The 18,995-nt window shown below is 37.0% G+C and overlaps 1 protein-coding gene across 1 annotated transcript in view; it reads right to left on the bottom strand.

Moving 5' to 3' along the window:
• The window catches only part of DCC (DCC netrin 1 receptor), a 1,189,680-nt gene that overhangs the window by 151,892 nt on the left and 1,018,793 nt on the right, over positions 1-18,995 (bottom strand). The gene's annotated exons all lie outside the window — the stretch shown is intronic.

Genomic DNA, 18,995 nt, shown 5'->3' on the forward strand with positions numbered 1-18,995 from the left:
CAAAAAAAAAAAAAAAAAAAAAAAAAATATAAAAACCATTTTTGTTTGGGGCCCAAACAAAAATAGAACCTAGGCCAGATTTGACCCACAGGCTATAGTTTGCTGAGCCCTGAGCGCAGGTCTAAGGAAAACAACAGGATAGGGAACGCTGTGTATTTAGAAAAGCTATTTGAACTTCTGGGAATGCAGGGAAACAAATCACATAAAAGCGAGCAACAAAAATCTGTTGGGGTTAAATTTCTTACAAAACAAAATGAGGAGAACATCATTCTTATAGACAAGTACACAAGGAAAGGATCAAAAATACATGAGAAAAACAGATCAAACCTGCAATTTACTGTTTCAAAGTGAGCTAAACAACATTAAGAAAATAAAATGCCAGATATGCAAGAGTTACATAAATCAGAATTGGAAGAATTCAGAAATGAGGCAGCCTGGTTCAAGAAAGAATTCTATGTAAGTGACAAAGAAATCCGAATGGGGTGGCCTAGCTCAAGAAAGAATTCCACTAAGTGAAAAAGAAATTTGAGTAATAAAGTGTAATGAGATGAACAAATAAATGCAACAAGGAGAAAACGAAAACAAAAACAAAAGTAAATGAAGAAAGAGTAAAAAAGAATGCAGGAAAAAGTGACAAATATTCTAGAAGGAAGCTAACATTGGAGTAATAGTTGTCCTTGAGGAAAAAAACCAAAGAAAGGGAACAGAACAAATATAGATGAAAAAATGTTGTTCAAGAAATTTTTGCTGACTTAAAAAAATCTTTTAGGCACATGGACAAAAAGAATACATGACTTATAAGAGGGAAAATTAGTTTATTATCAGACTTTCTGACAGCACCATATTGTGCCTGAAGAAATTTAAGTGATTTTTTTGAGACACTCAAGGTAAGAAAATGTGATTCAAGGATTTTCCAGGCAACAAGAGTTAGCTTTAAATATAAATGGCTCACCCAAACTGTCATCAACTTGCAATTAATCAGGGAATATTGTTCCCCTGATCCTGAGATCCACTAGAAAATGAGCTTTAGACATTCTAAATGATGAGGGGAGATACTGACCTAATAATTAGCTGGTGAACAATAAATTTAATGAACTAAGACTAACTGAGGGTTAAAAGGAAGACGTTTTATTTTGCAAGGCTACATGTTCTGATATTGTACCTATATTATAATCGTAAGATAAACTTAAGGGAGAATATGAATAGTATATGCAAACATGTTTCAATAAATAATATTGATGGTGACACTATTATTATTGTTATTCTGAAACCAATGTAATATGAGATAGAGCAAATGAGCTATCAGGAGAAATTCTAATTCTATTGTACCCTGTGTCCTTGAGAACTGGATTCCTGGTGTGAACAAAAGATTCAGTATTGTGTTCCTACAATTTAATTGAAAAATTAGTTTAAACTCAAAAGGTATTTAATCTCTAATTCTGTCCACTGAAAATGTCTAGAAAAACTGACTCAATAACAATGGGTATCCCTAGCACCCAAATTGAGATTTTGAAAAAAATATTTTGCACTGCAAGAAACAAAGGCTTCTTGGAGAACTGGTTGATTCCTAGTCTGAGGCAGGAAACACAGCAATTGAGCCTGAGGCATCCTCACATATCAAATAGAAAGGAAACATTCAAAGACTAACAGGATTGTGTCAAATGGATTCGGAAATCAACCTGGAAGAGTTTTCCACTGACCAAAGATGAGGACAGTCTGAGAGTCAATAAAGATGAAAGTTGCAATGAAATGAAACTTAACAAATACATATGAATGTGTGAATTCATAAAGATTTTTTAAAGAATAGTAAGAGTTGGTCACTTCTGAGGTTGACAGGGAACCAAATTACTATCTTCAAGTCTGGGTAAAGAGTCAAATATTTATCATGTCTTTCTTGAATAAACTCTGTGTAACCAAAAACTGTGTAACCAAAGAGCATGTGAGGGGAGTATCCTTTTACTGTATTATTCCTACTAATAAGAAACAAATGATAAAATTCAAATATTGCTATTTTTCAGCCCCAGTGAACAAACGAAACTATGCATTAAGCATTCATGATTGCTAAGATAAAACAGAGAATCCAGACATTACATACCTCCTAATGAAAGAACACACTACCCTCTAGAGTCTTGCCAAAAGGATCGAACCTACTTAGTCTGATCAAGCTTCTTGATCCAAATGCCAGTTTGCAGGAAACACAGCAAAGAAACAGGTTGAACTCTAACTTAAAATAATTCATGAAGTGATACATTTGTCACATGTGGTTTTCTGCGTCTGTGTTTTATTTTACAAAAAAAAAAGCTTTTAAAATGAGTGAATTTATCTTTGACAATGTTCTCTGAAAATTGATTAGATGGATTTTCCTTTGTGAAATTTTTATGTGCCCTAAATATTAGCGTTAAAGATTTGACATTCCAAACCACAGTGACACAAGAACCACAATACAACAAGAAGAATAAAATAAGATTACATTTAATGCAGTCGAAGGGCCTCTATTCAGTGAATTGCTTCGCCTGCAAGAGGGGATATTTACTTTTTTAGATTTATGTTGTCAACTTAGTTTACCGAAAAGGAAGTCATCAGTCAACAAGTGTTAAATGCTGTTGGAGATCCAAGAATATTTGGAAAAGATGGACCTCTGTTGTCAGGTTACAATCATAATTCCGGGCAGAGAAAACAATGAAAGACTACATAAAATTAAGCAGTAAAGTATGTGATACAACTTATGAATGCTATATGAGTTTAGAGGCCTAAAAAATTAGTGAGGGATTGGGTCATCAAAGACTTCTTGGACTTGGAACTAGGACTGAAGGGCATGGGTAGGATTTAGAGGTAGAAGGATGGTAGAAGAAAAAAACATCTCAGGAAAAAGATGGGACAGATTGAAAATACAGTGAGGAAGATCACCAAAATACTTTTCTACTAGGAAGAATATACTTTATAGTTATTGGAGTGAAGTCAAAGTCTGATTTCAAACATATATACAACTACAATGTAAACATTTATATTAGGTTCAAACCATAAAAAATTACTTCTTTTGGGTGAAACTGCATTTGGTTTCACCTAATATACATATACTATATATTTTCATCTGTCTATGTATTTCTTTATTAAGGGAGTGAGAGAGAGATCAGGAATGTCAAACTCACATGCTTAGAAGTTAGAATTTGATTTTTGTTTTGGTCTTTGTTTTTAAACCTGAGAGAGGGAGGGAGAGACAGACAGATAAAGATATTTGGCTACAGTGTATGAGAGACAATAGGGGAGAGAGGATGCTGGACAGGAATTCATCTAAGTAATTCATGTAAGGAGCGGGGCCACCACTCAGCTTGCAGGTGTTATTAGCATATGGAGAGCAGTCCTGGTGTCAAATTTTCTGGAAATCCAGATTTTTATGGGAAATCATCACATTTTCAAATGTTGGCAAATAATTCAAATAAAGAAAATAAACCTGTGCTGGCAAAACAAAATATATCTCTGAACTGAATCCAGGTCCATGGCCACTAGTCTATAACCTCAGATTCCTACATATACAACTATACGTAGGAACATATATGTATTATGCAAATATATATGTATTCATGGAGGAAGGTCATAAAGTCTGGGCTTCCTCAGTCAAGATGTCAACCATAAGATCAACAGCAACCACGTAGAAACTATATGATGTGGTAAAGAGGGTAAATATAAAATAATAAAGCAGGTCTCCTTTATGCAAGGTTATTGAGTATGCTTGTTTTATGTGGACCTCTCCAATTTAGACTGGAATTCAGAGGGAAGAATGTCTGACTTGAGTTCTGAACTTCCTGCTCAGGGTTGATGCTGAAACTCCCAGCCTGGTCCACGTTACATTGAATTCATCCCTTCATCACTCTGTCCCCACCTCCCAGCTGCCTAATTTCTACCTCCTCAGACAACTGACTCTGTAAAAGCCTCTGCAGCATTACTGCACTATTGGTTTTCAGTGTTGGAGTATGCATTTATTCTCATTTAAAAAAATTAAAAGTAACTCAACTGGTTCATTCTCATTTTACTGGTTTGAATTTTTGTCTCAATCTGAATTACCTCATCTAGCTGCTATCTGGATCCTAAGCAGTAGTCACCATTTCTCTATCTCCCCCCACAGTAAAGGCGAAGGCATTGTCATTTCAATACTGACTCTTGCTAATATCCATACCCACCAAGTCTCTACTCATCTGAGTAATGGCAGCTTTTTCCATTCGATGTCTAGCCATGGTATAAGGTATGCTAGCAAAGAGTACGGAGTTTTATAATTTACCAGCTGTTGGATTAATGAATTACATTAACTGCTAAATTCCACAAATCCTAACTACCCTGGGTACACCCTGACAGTGGCCAAGCTTCAATTTAAATAGAAAGTGGTAATGGCTTATTCTCAGGAAAGGTAAACAGATTTGCCTTTGGAGTTGCCATAACAACAATGGAGTTGTTACTGATACAAGAATATTGCTAGAGCCAGGGGTCTTCAAGACTTTTTGATCTGGTATTCTGCTGTTGTCAGTAATTTGAGGATCAGGTAAGTCCACTGACATTTGTAAAGTAACACAGAGCTAGCTAGGAAATAAAAGACCTAAGACAAGTTCACATCCCCTTCTGTCTACCTTTTTCAAGAAGCTTCTTTATGCTCTTCATACTCTACCTGCTACTCAACATCTTTTGGGCTTTCTCTGGCCTCCATATAGTGCTTTTGTCAAATTGCATCTGGATCTACTAAGGAAACAACAGAATCTTTTTACACCCCCGTCAAACTTGATCCAATAGTGAACCAGCCTGAACAACAACAATAAGAATATTATTTGGTTATTGGTTAATAGTGGACATAGGACTCTATTGCTTTGATCCCCTTTTATATTGTGATGGAGGCATCTCGTTTAAGTGTGTACTGAGGTGGAAAGATGGCTGTGAGAGTGTATGGGAGCAAAGGAGAACAAGGGTTTGTGTTTTCTCCTCGTACAAAAGAAGAGTGTCATTTACTAGATCACCACTAGAGGGCAATGTGGAGCTATTTTCCTGCACATGCTCAGAGCTCTTAAACTTTAAAACCAGTAAATCACAAAAGAATTGCCTAGAATTGCTCCCTCTTTAGAAGCAGCAAATGAGTTAAACACATTTAATATTATAATAATGAATTCAAAATGAATTAATCATTAATTATGGTCAGACCCCATTGTTCAGGAATACATTTAATGACAATTATGATAGCAAATTTATTTTTTCGATTTGCTGAAATGATACAGATATATAGGCTTGAAAAATGTATCAACTGCCTCTGAAAAATAACATAGAGAGGTATTTTCTCATTTGAATTCACTGTGATTGAATCCTACTGAGATAACTTGAATTTTGGTGGATGTTCACATGGGGATTATTTTTAATTATGGATATTCTGAGTGATTCCAAAGATTTCAAACTCTTGATCAGACTTTCATCATTGTTTGGCCAACCTTTCCTATGGAATACATCACAATGGGACAAAGAAGGATAAAGAAATACTTAATAACTCTTTGAGCATCCAAAACAGAGAGCTTCTGGCCAGTATCTTCTTTGTGGCTAGGAAAAAGGGGAAATAAATGCACATTTATTGATTATAGGGGTTATAAAGACAAGGAATGGGCAGTGGGGAGAATTTCTGGTTCTCCTTCCACAGAGACTTGGTAGGTGAGAGACCCATTATTGTAAGAGCTTTTGTTGAGGCTTGCCTGAATGTAGCGAGATGCGTGTGGCTCTCGGGGGCTAAGGGAATGAATCAAACAACCTGCAGACAGATCCTCAGGGGCTGGACCAAGATGCTGTACTTGGTAACAAAAGCCAGTAAGAAGAACATCATCATTTTTAATTACTATTTTGTGTGAATTAAATGCCACTGGCATGTGCTAGATTGACAGCCCATAGTCCTTTATTCATTACAGATTAGTTACTTCACTCAGTGGCCCCATCAATGCCAAGTGCTTGCCGGGGCCCAGTCTTCATGTCTCTACATCTTTTGCCCTCTGTTAGCGCTGCCAACAAGTCAATTAGAGAAAATTAGAGTGGTAGCTGTTTTCCTAATGCAGATGCCTGCTCACTGCAGAGAAGCAAGGCTACCCCAGGCACAGAGTACAGACCACTGGATCCCTGTCAGATGGTAAATGTTACTGGATACCTCTGACCCCACTGGACCTGAACCGTTTAATTAAGTGTAATGGGTGGATAGCAAACACAGACAATTGCATTGATCTCTTAAAAGAATGAGCAATTCATATTCAAGAAAGATGCAATTTATATAGTACTTTCAGTATTCAATTCTACTTCATTACATATACTTGTTTGCAAATTGAATTAATAGCTAATCTAATTAGCACCCTTTGAAGGTTTCCTTCCTTCCTTCCCTCCCTCCCTCCTTTCCTTCCTTCCCTCCCTCCCTCCCTTTTCTTCCTCCCTCCCTCCCTCCTTCTTTCCTTCCTTCCCTCCCTCCCTCTTTTCTTCCTCTCTCCTTCCCTTCTTTCCTTCCTTCTTATTCTACGAACACTATTCAAAGAACGGTCAGATTATAACAACTTGTTCATTAACCAGTCTTGCAGGTACCAGATACTCAGCTAGTCTGTGTAAGGAAGTATTTGAGTCTAAAGGAGAATCAACATAAATTTTCTTTAATCTACCAAGGTTTATCACCAGGAGGGAAATCAGATAAAAATAAACTTTATAGGAAAAGTTTCACTGCTTGGCATATAGGAAGTATTTAACAAATATTTGTTGAATTGATGAACATGTGAGACACAGAAGGGCTATATTATTTAGTGAAGGTGAAATGGCAGCCCCCAATCAATCTGAACAAAGAACTCAAATTTCTTGATCTCAAACTACACATTCTGATACCTGTAGGTTTATGAAAAATGAATCCAAAGAGACTGTGCAACGAAACCTCTCACTTGCATCTTCACATTCAGTTATTCTTCCTCTATTCATTTGTTCATTTGTTCATCAATTCTCATTGAGCACCTTCTGTGTGTAAGACATGGTTATAAGTTTTCTAGGGTATGTAAGGATTTAAACAAACAAGGCCTTATTCACCTTGATGAATCTTCTAATAGAGAAGCTATGTTGGAAGTTTTAAAAAAAAATCAGAGCAAAGTGTTCTGGAATCAGAGAGGCTTTGTCGAGAAGGTGGCAGTTTTGCTGAATCTTCTGATGAAGAAAGGTTGAGGAGAGAGTGGAATAAGCAAATACAAGTAAACACCACATGGTGGTTGTACAATCATACACATTAGGATCAAAACTTGAAGACTGACAATTTCTCCTCCCTCTCGCTTTTCTCCCTCCTCCATCCCCCTCCAAGTAGTAACATTTGTTGGATGTCTAATTAGGCCCTTTGTTAACTATCTCACATCTTTATTTTATTTAATCCTTCCCTTAATCCAGTCTCTGGCATGCAGTAAGTACTTAACAAATATCTGTTGAATGGATAAACAATTACCCCCTTTTTGTAGGTAAGTGGGAGGATTTCTAATTCCAAAGCTCAGCCCCTTATCCTTGCCTTTCACTGAATAAGACATGGTGAGTTGAATAACACTTTGAATAAGTTTCAAACTGTGCTTTTAGTTTTTTTTTAATTAATTAATTTATTTATTTTTGGCTCTGTTGGCTCCTCGCCTCTGTGTGAGGGCTTTCTCCAGTTGCAGCGAGCGGGGGCCACTCTTCATCGCGGCGTGCGGGCCCCGCACTGTCACGGCCTCTCCTGTTGCGGAGCTCAGGCTCCAGACACGCAGGCTCAGTAGTTGTGGCTCACGGACTTTGTTGCTCCGCGGCATGTGGGATCCTCCCGGACAGGAGCTCAAACCCGTGTCCCCTGCATTGGCAGGCAGACTCTCAATCACTGCGCCACCAGGGAAGCCGTCAAACTGTGCTTTTAGAGATACTGATTCCCCAGAACTATGTAGTCCAGGAAAAGATGTTTAAAGCAGGTCTACGTCAGACACTGTTGTAATTGTCCAGGCAAAGATCACAAAGGCCTGGCTTGAGGTGGTAGAACACAAATGAAGAGCAAAAGATGCATGTGAGTGACCCAGTTTGTAGGTATATTTGGAGGAACAAGGAGGAGGGGAAAAATCTAGAATGAGTTCTACATTCTGAGTCTCATAGTGAGCTGAAAGTATTGTTGGGACTAGGAAATCAAGAAGGGAGAGAAAGATTCCTGCTTCTGTCACGTTTGGTATAGAGAGGAAGGGGCATCACAGATAAAACAGACAGGCTGCTCTGGGCTCTGATCATGGTGTAAGAATTGTACATAAATAATCTGTAGTATGGAGGATACTTTCTTTAAGCCTCGAGGAAGCCGTGCATCCCTCCAGATACTCTTCCAAGTAATTGTATTCCTAATTTTTTTTTTTTTTCCCACTGAATTAACTAGCTGTCTTGGGGTTATTTAGAGATGATCTGCTTAGAGTTGTTGGCTCTTTCTTGATGAGTGCTACCAAATGTATGTGGTATTTTCCATCACATTTAAGAAAAGCAGACTTTCATGTGTACTGTGCTCTGACTTTAAAAACAATTTTTCATCAGTTATCTCAATGATGTTACAAAGAAGTTAGGGCAGGGATGGTCATTCCCATTTTAGTAATGGAGAGACTGAGGTCCAGTTGTAATCATCTCAGCCAGAGAAGACACAGGAAGTACTGACTGTCTTCCATGTGCCCAGACTTGCTTCTCTATAGCAACAGGATGAGAAGGTCTGGGGTTTTCTCTGGACCATAATGCAGAGCAGACTTTAGTTACCAATTAGAGCAGAATAAACATTCGTCACCTGCTTTGGTTGGTGAGGTGTGCTTTGGCAGCCTGCCCTCAGAGTCAGAGAAACAATTAAATCCTTAGATTATAAAGCACCACAAACAGCTTACAAATGGGGCACTTAATGAAATGATTTCTCAGCAAAGCTTTACATGAGGAAATTACCAGAGACGATATAACCAAACAGAGAGGTTTTCCTCTTTTCGTTCATATTTCTCAAGGAAATATTGAATTAAATAAAAGACAAGGTGAATATATTGTATGATCATCTAAGGACTCAACTAATAAAAAACACAAATACTGTTCACTTAGTTAATTCCAGCAAACAGATCATTACTTTGGCTTAAAAGCCAGTCAGACTGACCTCCTAGCATAAAGGAAAAATAGAAGAATAAAATAATAAAATAAAATGTGTTTTGTTTAGGAACTGAAAGAGGAAGCATATCTTTCCCTTTTACAAACATTTGCTATCCTTTCTTCTCTTACTAATTTTTGTCTCCTTTTTCTATGCTTCTGGGGTTCTTCTCTTCGTTACTCTCCTAATTCTTCTGGGTTTCTGGGAGACAGTATGGGAACTAGGGAGTAGAAGAGAAATACAGAGAGAAAGAATAATAAGCATATGAACACAGAGGTGCTGAGGAAAAAGGGCAGACGTCAGTATAATGAGGAGAGCTTTTATCAGCACTCGCTGTACCAGATACCAACGTGGCCAGGCTTTATCAGGCTTATCTAACCCAAAGGTGGGTAAAATGATTGTCCCCACTCCAAAGATGAGAGAATGTAGTCTTAGTGATGGTCAAAGAGCTTGTTAATTAGCAGCGCTCAGATTCAAAGCCAGGTCTGTCCTACTTTTGCGTCTACCCACTTTCCTATCACTGCAGGATAAAGATTAAGCAAGACATCAGGCAGGGGCAAGAGGCCCCAAATGGTTTACATTCTTTTTTGAAGCGGAAAAGTAGAAAGAAAGACACAAGACAGAAATAATTTGGGGACTTTACCATGGCTCAGGTTAAGCAGAGCCCAAGTGGAATTTTTTACCTTTTAGCGTCTGAGATGTTGGTGTGTGTGTGTGTGTGTGTGTGTGTGTGTGTGTGTGTGTGTGTGCGTGCGCGTGTGAACGCACACATGCGAGTATCAAAGTAGCCTGCTCAATCTGTCAGCTTCTATATCATTCAGGTTCCTGCCTTCATTTGGGTAATGTGTCTTGTTATTTTATTGCTAACCTTTCATTACCCAGGATGCCAAATAGATAATACTCAAACACTTAAGTGGCATTCAGCCTGCACACAGTTATGTGTATATTTATTTATAATTACAGTGGTTATTTCTCTATGTTCTCTTGCTTCTGCTTTCTTCATTATCTTCAGATTAAGCTCCATTTACAGTAACCCACTAAGTATTGTAAAAACAGCGTTGTCCTATAGCACTTTCTGTGATGATGTAAATGTTGAATAACTACACTATATGGTATGGTAGTCACTAGCCACATTTGACCGTTGAGCACTTAAAATGTAAGTGGCATGACTAGGAACTAATTTCTTTTCATTTTATTAAACATTAATTAGTTTAAGTTTAAAGAGCCACATGTGGCTAGTGGCCTCCATGGTGGACAGCGCACCTATACAGAAGCTCTGTTTATCTTTCTCTCCCATGGTATTGCCATAGTTACTAAGGTCTTGTGGACAATGCCAAGGGCAGTTGGAGAAGATTCGGGGTGAGGGTTCTTGCTGCTACTTTTCTCTTCAAATGTGGAATAACTCACTAAGTGTACATACTATGATTTTATAGTCTGGGTTAAAGTTTAATTTTATAGGCTGCATACATATATCACACCTGAAGGTAAAAAATTTAAGCATTTGCCTTGTATCTGATTCAATTTCTCGTATATATCTTAAATGATTTCTATCCTCATGGCAAGTAAGCTGCCTCAACTGATGAAACTTTTTTGAGTACTCAAATTTTTCAATTCTGTGCTCTAAAATTTGGATGTGCTGCTCATCTGAATATGTACTCGATTCAGGAAAATATGTCCAGATGGAAAATAACTTTGTTAATAATGGAAAGGGACATTAAATTAATGACAAGTCTAAGGTGGCTGTAAACTTGAACTCATTTTTAACCTCATGCTTTAATAAACCATGAAGAAATGAAGTCAAAGTAGTTAGGTTAGAATAAAGACCTGGTAAAAATAATAACTACCAATGAAAAATAGCACAAGGAATATAGCATTAGGCCATTGATCATAAACAAATATAGTTTCGGACCTAAGTTCTCAAGCAAATCAACTGGTATTTTAATTACCCACTCAGATTGCCTTGGGCTCAGGGGGTAGAAGAGGAAGAGAAAAAAACAAATAGACAAAACCAAATGGACTTACAATGACCTGAGCCAAGGTCAAGCAAAAGTCTGCATTAATAGTAACGGTAGATGTATGGGAAAAGTAAAACACGCTGTCATTATCAGGAAGCCAGTGAAATAAGAAGCAAATTACAGTTGTTGATCTCAGCAAGATATACTGAATTACAGCATTACTGGTATAGATTTGGATTTTAACAATTTTGTACATGATTGCTTTACATTGACCTAGATTATAATATAGTTGCATGTCTGGAAAATTCTGCTCAAAGACTGTGAACAAAGGGAAAAGATAAATAGCAACCCATCCAGTTGTGGGGAGATACATGTGGTGAGGCTGGGCCTTCTTCAGCATCTTGTTTATTAAGAACTGGGAAGAAGGTAAGTAGCTAGAGGAGAACATTTAGAGATGTGAACTGAAAGGGGTATAAACCTGAACCCTATGGCAGGGTGACCTTCGTGAATTCCCAGGGGCCTCGCTTTCAGGGAGAATCGCTGAGCATTTAGGGTCAAGGCTCAGAAGGCAAGAGTTCTTCCTTCCAGACAGATGTCACCCCAAAAGGTAAAAATTCAGAGAGAGTAGAAAGGCCGTGGTACTGGGATTAAACAGACCTAAGTTAGAAATGAACTTGACTACTTAAAAGATATATATATTCTTAAGACATTTTCTTGACTTCTCTCAGTTCTATCTTTGTCTTTTTTAAATCTGGAAATGCGAATGGTACTACCTTCATTTAAGATATATGTTGAAATTGGTGCAGCCACTATGGAGAATAACATGAAGGTTCCTTACAAAACTAAAAACAGAGCTACCATATGATCCAGCAATCCCACTCCTGGGCATATACCCAGAAAAGACGAAAACTCTAATTTGAAAAGATACATGCACCCCAGTGTTCATAGCAGCACTATTTACAGTAGCCAAGACATGGGAACAACCTAAGTTGTCCATGAACAGATGAATGGATAAGGAAGGTGTTCTGTGTGTGTGTGTGTGTGTGTGTGTGTGTGTGTGTATGTACACACACACACACACACACACACACAAATACAATGGAATATTACTCAGCTATAAAAAAGAATGAAATAAGGCCATTTGCAGCAACATGAAAGGACCTAGAGATTATCATACTAAGTCAGAGGAATATCATGCTATCATTTAGATGTGGAATCTAAAAAAAAAAAAGATGATACAAGTGAACTTATTTACAAAACAGAAATAGACTCACAGACTGAGAAAACAAACTTATGGTTACCAAAGGGGAAAGGAAGGGGAGAGAGTTAAATTAGGAGGTTAGGATTAACATATACACATATATAAAATAAATAAACAAGGACCTACTGTATAGCACGGGAACTATATTCAATATCTTGTAATAACCTATAATGGAAAAGAATCTGGAAAAAAATATATATATATATATATATATATATATATATATATATATCGAATAACTTTGCTATACACCTGAAATGAACACAACATTGTAAATCAACTTTACTTTTAAAAAAGAAGGTGTAAATAAGGCTTGAATGGACGCTTCCCAAAAGAAGATATAGAAATGGCTAACAAGCACATGAAAAGGGAAATGTAAATTAAAACCACAACACAATGAGACGCCACTTCACTTACAGCACCAAATGTGAGGGTATGGAGCAGCTAGAAGAATGCAGTGTTTCTAGTTGAAAGGTAAAATGCTACAACCACCTTGGAAAACTATTTAGCAATTTCCTTTAAAGTCAAACATATTCTTACCATACAATCTAGCAGCTCCCTCCCAGATATTTACCCAAGGGAAATAAAAACATATATCCACAAAAAGTCCTTTACAGAATGTTTAGAGCAACGTTATTAATGATAGCCAAAACAGAAACTAACTCAAATGTTCAAAAACAAAACCCATAAATAATGACATTCTCACAATGGAATACCATCTGAATAATGGAAAAACATGGGCTATTGATACATAAAAATATACTGATGAATCTTGGGAACATTACACTAAGTGAAAGCAAAAGATACCAGACTCAAAAGAATGCAGATTATAAGGGCACATCTTTAGGAAGTTCTACGACAGGCCAATCTAGTCTATGTTACTCAAAATCAGGACAGTGGCTGCCTGTGAGGGATTGGAGGTTTATTGGACGGAGGTGTGCAGAAACTTTGTGTGGTGATGGAAATGATGTGTACCCTGATTAGGTCCTTGTTTATATAGGTGAATACATTTGTCAATATACATGCAATTGTATCTTTAATATCTGGGCATTTTACTATGTGTCAATCTTGCCTTAGTTTAAAAGAAAAACTATACATGTCTTGTGGTCAGAAAAAATATGTTACGATATTTTAAAATAACTAGATACTGGGTCAACATTCAATAATGGTATTTGTTTTACTATTATGACCTGTTTTGAATGCCACCTTTTATAACTATGCATTATAAATTTAAAGTTTTGCTTACTTTCTTCTTTTTAGGGTCCTAACTTTACCTTCAATGCCTACTTTGTCTCTCAGAAGGCTGTAAGAACCATTACCTTGGTGTAACCAAAAGCTACAATTTTACTTTACCACCCCTGTGCCCTTGCAATAACACTGACAATGGTCATTCTTTGTAGATTACAAAAGGAAATACAATCGTGTTTCCAACTAGTCACTCCTTTTCCTTCTGACACTCACCGCCCCACTCCCTTTGAAAACTAGGAACGGGGATTGAGATTCTTCCGAGATGACCTGGCCCTGGAATAATTTATAAGGCAAGAGATGTCTCTGATAATTACTCCTAGTTATTCTGAATGTATCATTTAAGGGAGAAACAAAACTTTAAACAAGCTGCAAAGGGAAAGATAATCTTGCCATTTCAAGACGTTTTTGAAAATCTGAAATGCTGGTTTATAATTTGTTGTTCATCTTATTTATAATATTTGTCCTTTAATCATTGTTGGTTGTAATATTACATCAAACCCGTCAATAAAAAAATTCTTGTCAATGAAGGAATTCAAGAGAGTATGTGGTACTTTCTAAAAGTCTTTCTCAACAAAGATTTCCAAAAGACACTGTAAACAGAAATATCACTGGAATAGGTGATTAACATCTTAAGGAAACAACTTGGATGCAGCAGAACTCACTTGTTTCTATACATTTTGTTCTATTAGCTAAGCATCGTATTATGCTCTACATCTACTCCTATATACATACACTGCTGAAAGACATATTTTCTTTTGTATGAGTTATATTTACTTCAACCCATTATTTTTAGAAATTCCTTATGTGTTGCAGAAAAGGCAAAGATTAAGTCTGAAAAATAAATTCAGAAATATAAGTAGGACTTATCCAAATACCATTTCTAGACTTCGTCAAGTATCAAAACTACCTGGGTGCTTTGAAGATTAAAGGGATTTTAAAATATTTTAAAACATAATAAAGGCGTAAATCCAAATCCCAAAGAGAGTGCTCTAATTCTTTTGTTGTTTAAGAATTTTATTTTTATTGGACATTACTTGAAATAGGGCTATCAAAAAAACTAAGATTTTTTTCCTTTGTGAGTGTAAGTAATTTTTCTTGCACTGTAATTATTATAATTCAACTCAAACTCAAAATAATAAAGTAGGGAACTACAATTAGATACTTAAATAATACTGTAGTAGTTTCAAAGATAAATAAAAAAATATATTTTTCAGTTATGAATGTTAACAAGTGATGCCCTTTCTAGGATTCAAGACAATGAATATGGTATGAACTCTATTTGTCATATATATCATATTAGTTAAGGTACAGACCAAGATGCTATAATAAAGAAACACAAGATACAGCAGCTTAAAGTAGAAGTGACAGTTTAAAGGTGAACAGTCCAGTGTGGCTCACGTGGCTTTGCCATCCTCTGTGACTTCTACCTCTTGAGTCTAATTCCTTGTCATCTCCTAGCCAGAGAGAAGGAGAAAAGACCTGAGTGTCACATGTGCTCATGCATTCTGTGAGGGGGCAAGGCCTGAGGATGGAAATGTCACACTTACTTATCTACATCGGCCAGAACTTAGTCACTGCCATCCACAACTGTAAAGAAGGCCATGCACAAAAACTGTCCTTAGCTGGTGGGCCCTGTATCTTGCTAAAATCAGGTAGGTGGGTCTATTATTAAAAGTCACTGCCTGAGGAAATCAGAAGAGATAATCCATGGAAAGTTCTTTGCAAAAGAAAATGAGATAATTATCAGGCTGTTTCAGAACAGTGATTATTTATACATGCTCTCTCTCCTTTAATGCACATACTACCTGTGAGAGAGGAATCTCCTTATTCACTCTGAAGGCAGGAACCATTTTTCTTTATTTTTTATACCCCCAATGCCTACCATAGTTCCTGATAGACAGTAAGCACTTAAAAACTATTTGTTGAACGACAAAAAATGACTGGTTAAATGAAGGAATTAAAAGGTAAACAAAACTGATATTCAAAAAAATTATCTTTGCCGAGGTCAAACAGCTTCTAGCTGGTAGAGACAGGATTCTACCCAGATCTATTTGAAGTTTTTTTCCTAAGTGATCCTCCTGCAAGAAAATTCCTGTGATAGAACAAGCCATCTGCCTGAGAGAAGCTCTTCCTCCATAAACTGGAATATAAAATCTGTAATGACTACAGCTTTGTCAGCAAAGGATCTGTTGTATTTCTTGTGTGGAATGTGAAAGATACTTATGTTGGTCTCATAAATTTCCTGAGCAATCACCCACTGTTTTCTCAGCCTTTTTGATGTCAGAGAAGAATGTGGTTGACTGATTCTCAAATGAATAATTCTAACAAGAAGGCTCATTTCCAATGAGCTGCATTGTGGCTTACGATTATAAATAGGAAAGTTAACCCCTGATTAATGGATGTTTTAACAAATACTCAATGCTAGAACAGTCACATATTCCTGTCTCGTCCTTTCCCCACAAGCTATAACGATTTCTGAACAGATCCCTTCAAAAACAATTAAACCCGGTAATGGACTAACTGGGCTCCCATCCATACCATAGGTTTAACTATTAATGCTCACTCAGGAAAGGAAAAGTCTGCTTATTTTTTTTATCCTTGAAAGTAGAATTCAGAGACAGTCTGCTGAATATTTAACACAGGATGAAATTTCCATCAACGTGAGAAATATCACAATGAGGATGTGCGTGCGTGTCTGGGATCATGCGGGGGGAGCTGCATAAGAGTTCAAAGACTATATCTAACATTTGCAAATTTTAAAGTTATGAAATAATGTGTGTGGGAAACCAAGTTGGTAAACGACACCTGGGAAAATATAGAAGTTATGACATTATTTACACATATGTGAAAAAGAGTGAGCAGGAGACAACTGAAACACATATTAAATTACCTACCCTAAAATCACCACCTCCATTTATTTGTACCTTATTTATATGGAAATATTCAGTGAAGGTTGGGATTTTTGAATTCTCTAGGTCACATTGCCTTTGGCAATATGGTGGATGAATCAGAAGAAACCCTAAGTGTTTGTGATGTTTAATGCTACATGCCAACTTCACTGGCTAGAGGGGACCCATTAAACATAGCTTCTGTGTTTCCATACAAATTGTGAAATTTTTTATTCTAGTTCTGTGAAAAATGCCATTGGTAGTTTGATAGGGATTACACTGAATCTGTAGATTGCTTTGGGTAGTATAGTCATTTTCACAATGTTGATTCTTCCAATCCAAGAACATGGTATATCTCTCCATCTGTTTGTATCACCTTTAATTTCTTTCATCAGTGTCTTATGGTTTTCTGTATACAGGTCTTCAGACTATACTACAAAGCTACAGTAATCAAGACAGTATGGTACTGGCACAAAAACAGAAATATAGATAAACTGAATAGGATAGAAAGCCCGGAGATAAACCAATGCACATATGGTCACCTTTTGATAAAGGAGGCAAGAATATACAAGGGAGAAAAAACAGCCTCTTCACTAAGTGGTGCTGGGAAAACTGGACAGCTACATGTAAAAGAATGAAATTAGAACACTCCATAACACCATACACAAAAATAAACTCAAAATGGAGTAAAGACCTAAACGTAAGGCCAGACACTATAAAACTCTTAAAGGAAAACATAGGCAGAACACTCTATGACATAAATCACAGCAAGATCCTTTTCGACCCACCTCCTAGAGAAATGAAAATAAAACCAAAAATAAACAAATGGGACCTAATGAAACATAAAAGCTTTTGCACAGCAAAGGAAACCATAAACAAGATGAAAAGACAACCCTCAGAATGGGAGAATATATTTGCAAGTGAAGCAACTGACAAAGGATTCATCTCCAAAATATACAAGCAGCTCATGCAGCTCAATATCAAAAAACAACAACCCAATCCACAAATGGGCAGAAGATCTAAATAAACATTTCTCCAAAGAAGATACACAGATTGCCAACAAACACATGAAAGAATGCTCAACATCACTAATCATTAGAGAAATGCAAATCAAAACTACAATGAGGTATCATATCTCACTGGTCAGAATGGCCACAGTCAAAAAATCTACAAACAATAAATGCTGGAGAGGGTGTGGAGAAAAGGGAACCCTTTTGCACTGTTGGTGGGAATGTAAATTGATACCGCCACTATGGAGAACAGTATGGAGTTTCCTTAAAAGACTAAAAATAGAACTACCATATGACCCAGCAATCCCACTACTGGGCATATACCCTGAGAAAACCATAATTCAAAAAGAGTCATGTACCACAGTGTTCATTGCAGCTCTATTTACAATAGCCAGGACATGGAAGCAACCTAAGTGTCCATCGACAGATGAATGGATAAAGAAGATGTGGTACATATATACAATGGAATATTACTCAGCCATAAAAAGAAATGAAACTGAGTTATTTGTAGTGGGGTGGATGGACCTAGAGACTGTCATACAGAGTGAAGTAAGTCAGAAACAGAAAAACAAATACCGTATGCTAACACATATATATGGAATCTAAAAAAAAAAAGAAAAAAAATGGTCCTGAAGGACCTAGGGGCAGGACAGTAATGAAGACGCAGACATAGAGAATGGACTTGAGGACATGGGGAGGGGGAAGTGTAAGCTGGGGTGAAGTTAGAGAGTGACATGGACACATATGTAAATGTAAAATAGACACAAATGTAAAATAGATAGCTAGTGGGAAGCAGCCGCATAGCACAGGGAGATCAGCTTGGTGCTTTGTGTCCACCTAGAGGGGTGGGATAGGGAGGGTGAGAGGGAGATGCAAGAGGGAGGAGATATGGGGATATATGTATACATATAGCTGATTCACTGTGTTATATAGCAGCAACTAACACACATTGTAAACCAATTATACTCCAATAAAGATGTTAAAAAAAAAAAAAAAAAAAGCTTGTGGGTGTATCTCCAAGGGTGATTCTGGATGAGATTAGCATTTGAATCCATGGGTTGAGTAAAACAGATTACCCTCTCCAGGATGGGTGGTCATCAACTAATCCACTGAAGGCCTCAATAAAACAAAAGTTGAAAGGAAGAGGGATTCACCCATTTTTTCCCCCACCTTGAAGCTTGAGCCTGGACATTTCATCTCATCTTCTCCTACCCTCAGACTGGGATTTATACCATCAGTTCCATGGATTCTCAGTCCCTTGGACTGTGGCTGAATTATACCACCAGCTTTCTGGATCTCCAGCTTGCAGAAATACATATCTCTATATCTATCTATCTATCTATCTATCTATCTATCTATCTATCTATCTATCTATCAATCATCTATCTATCCATCCATCTATCATCTATCCATCCATCCATCTTATAGATTCTGTTTCTCTGGAAAATCCTGACTAATACAGTGTTCTCCCTCTGCCAACTGTCCAATTCTTCCCCA

This window comes from Lipotes vexillifer, unplaced genomic scaffold (genome assembly GCF_000442215.2).
Source record: "Lipotes vexillifer unplaced genomic scaffold, Lipotes_vexillifer_v1.1 scaffold195, whole genome shotgun sequence".
Lineage (NCBI taxonomy): Eukaryota > Metazoa > Chordata > Mammalia > Artiodactyla > Lipotidae > Lipotes > Lipotes vexillifer.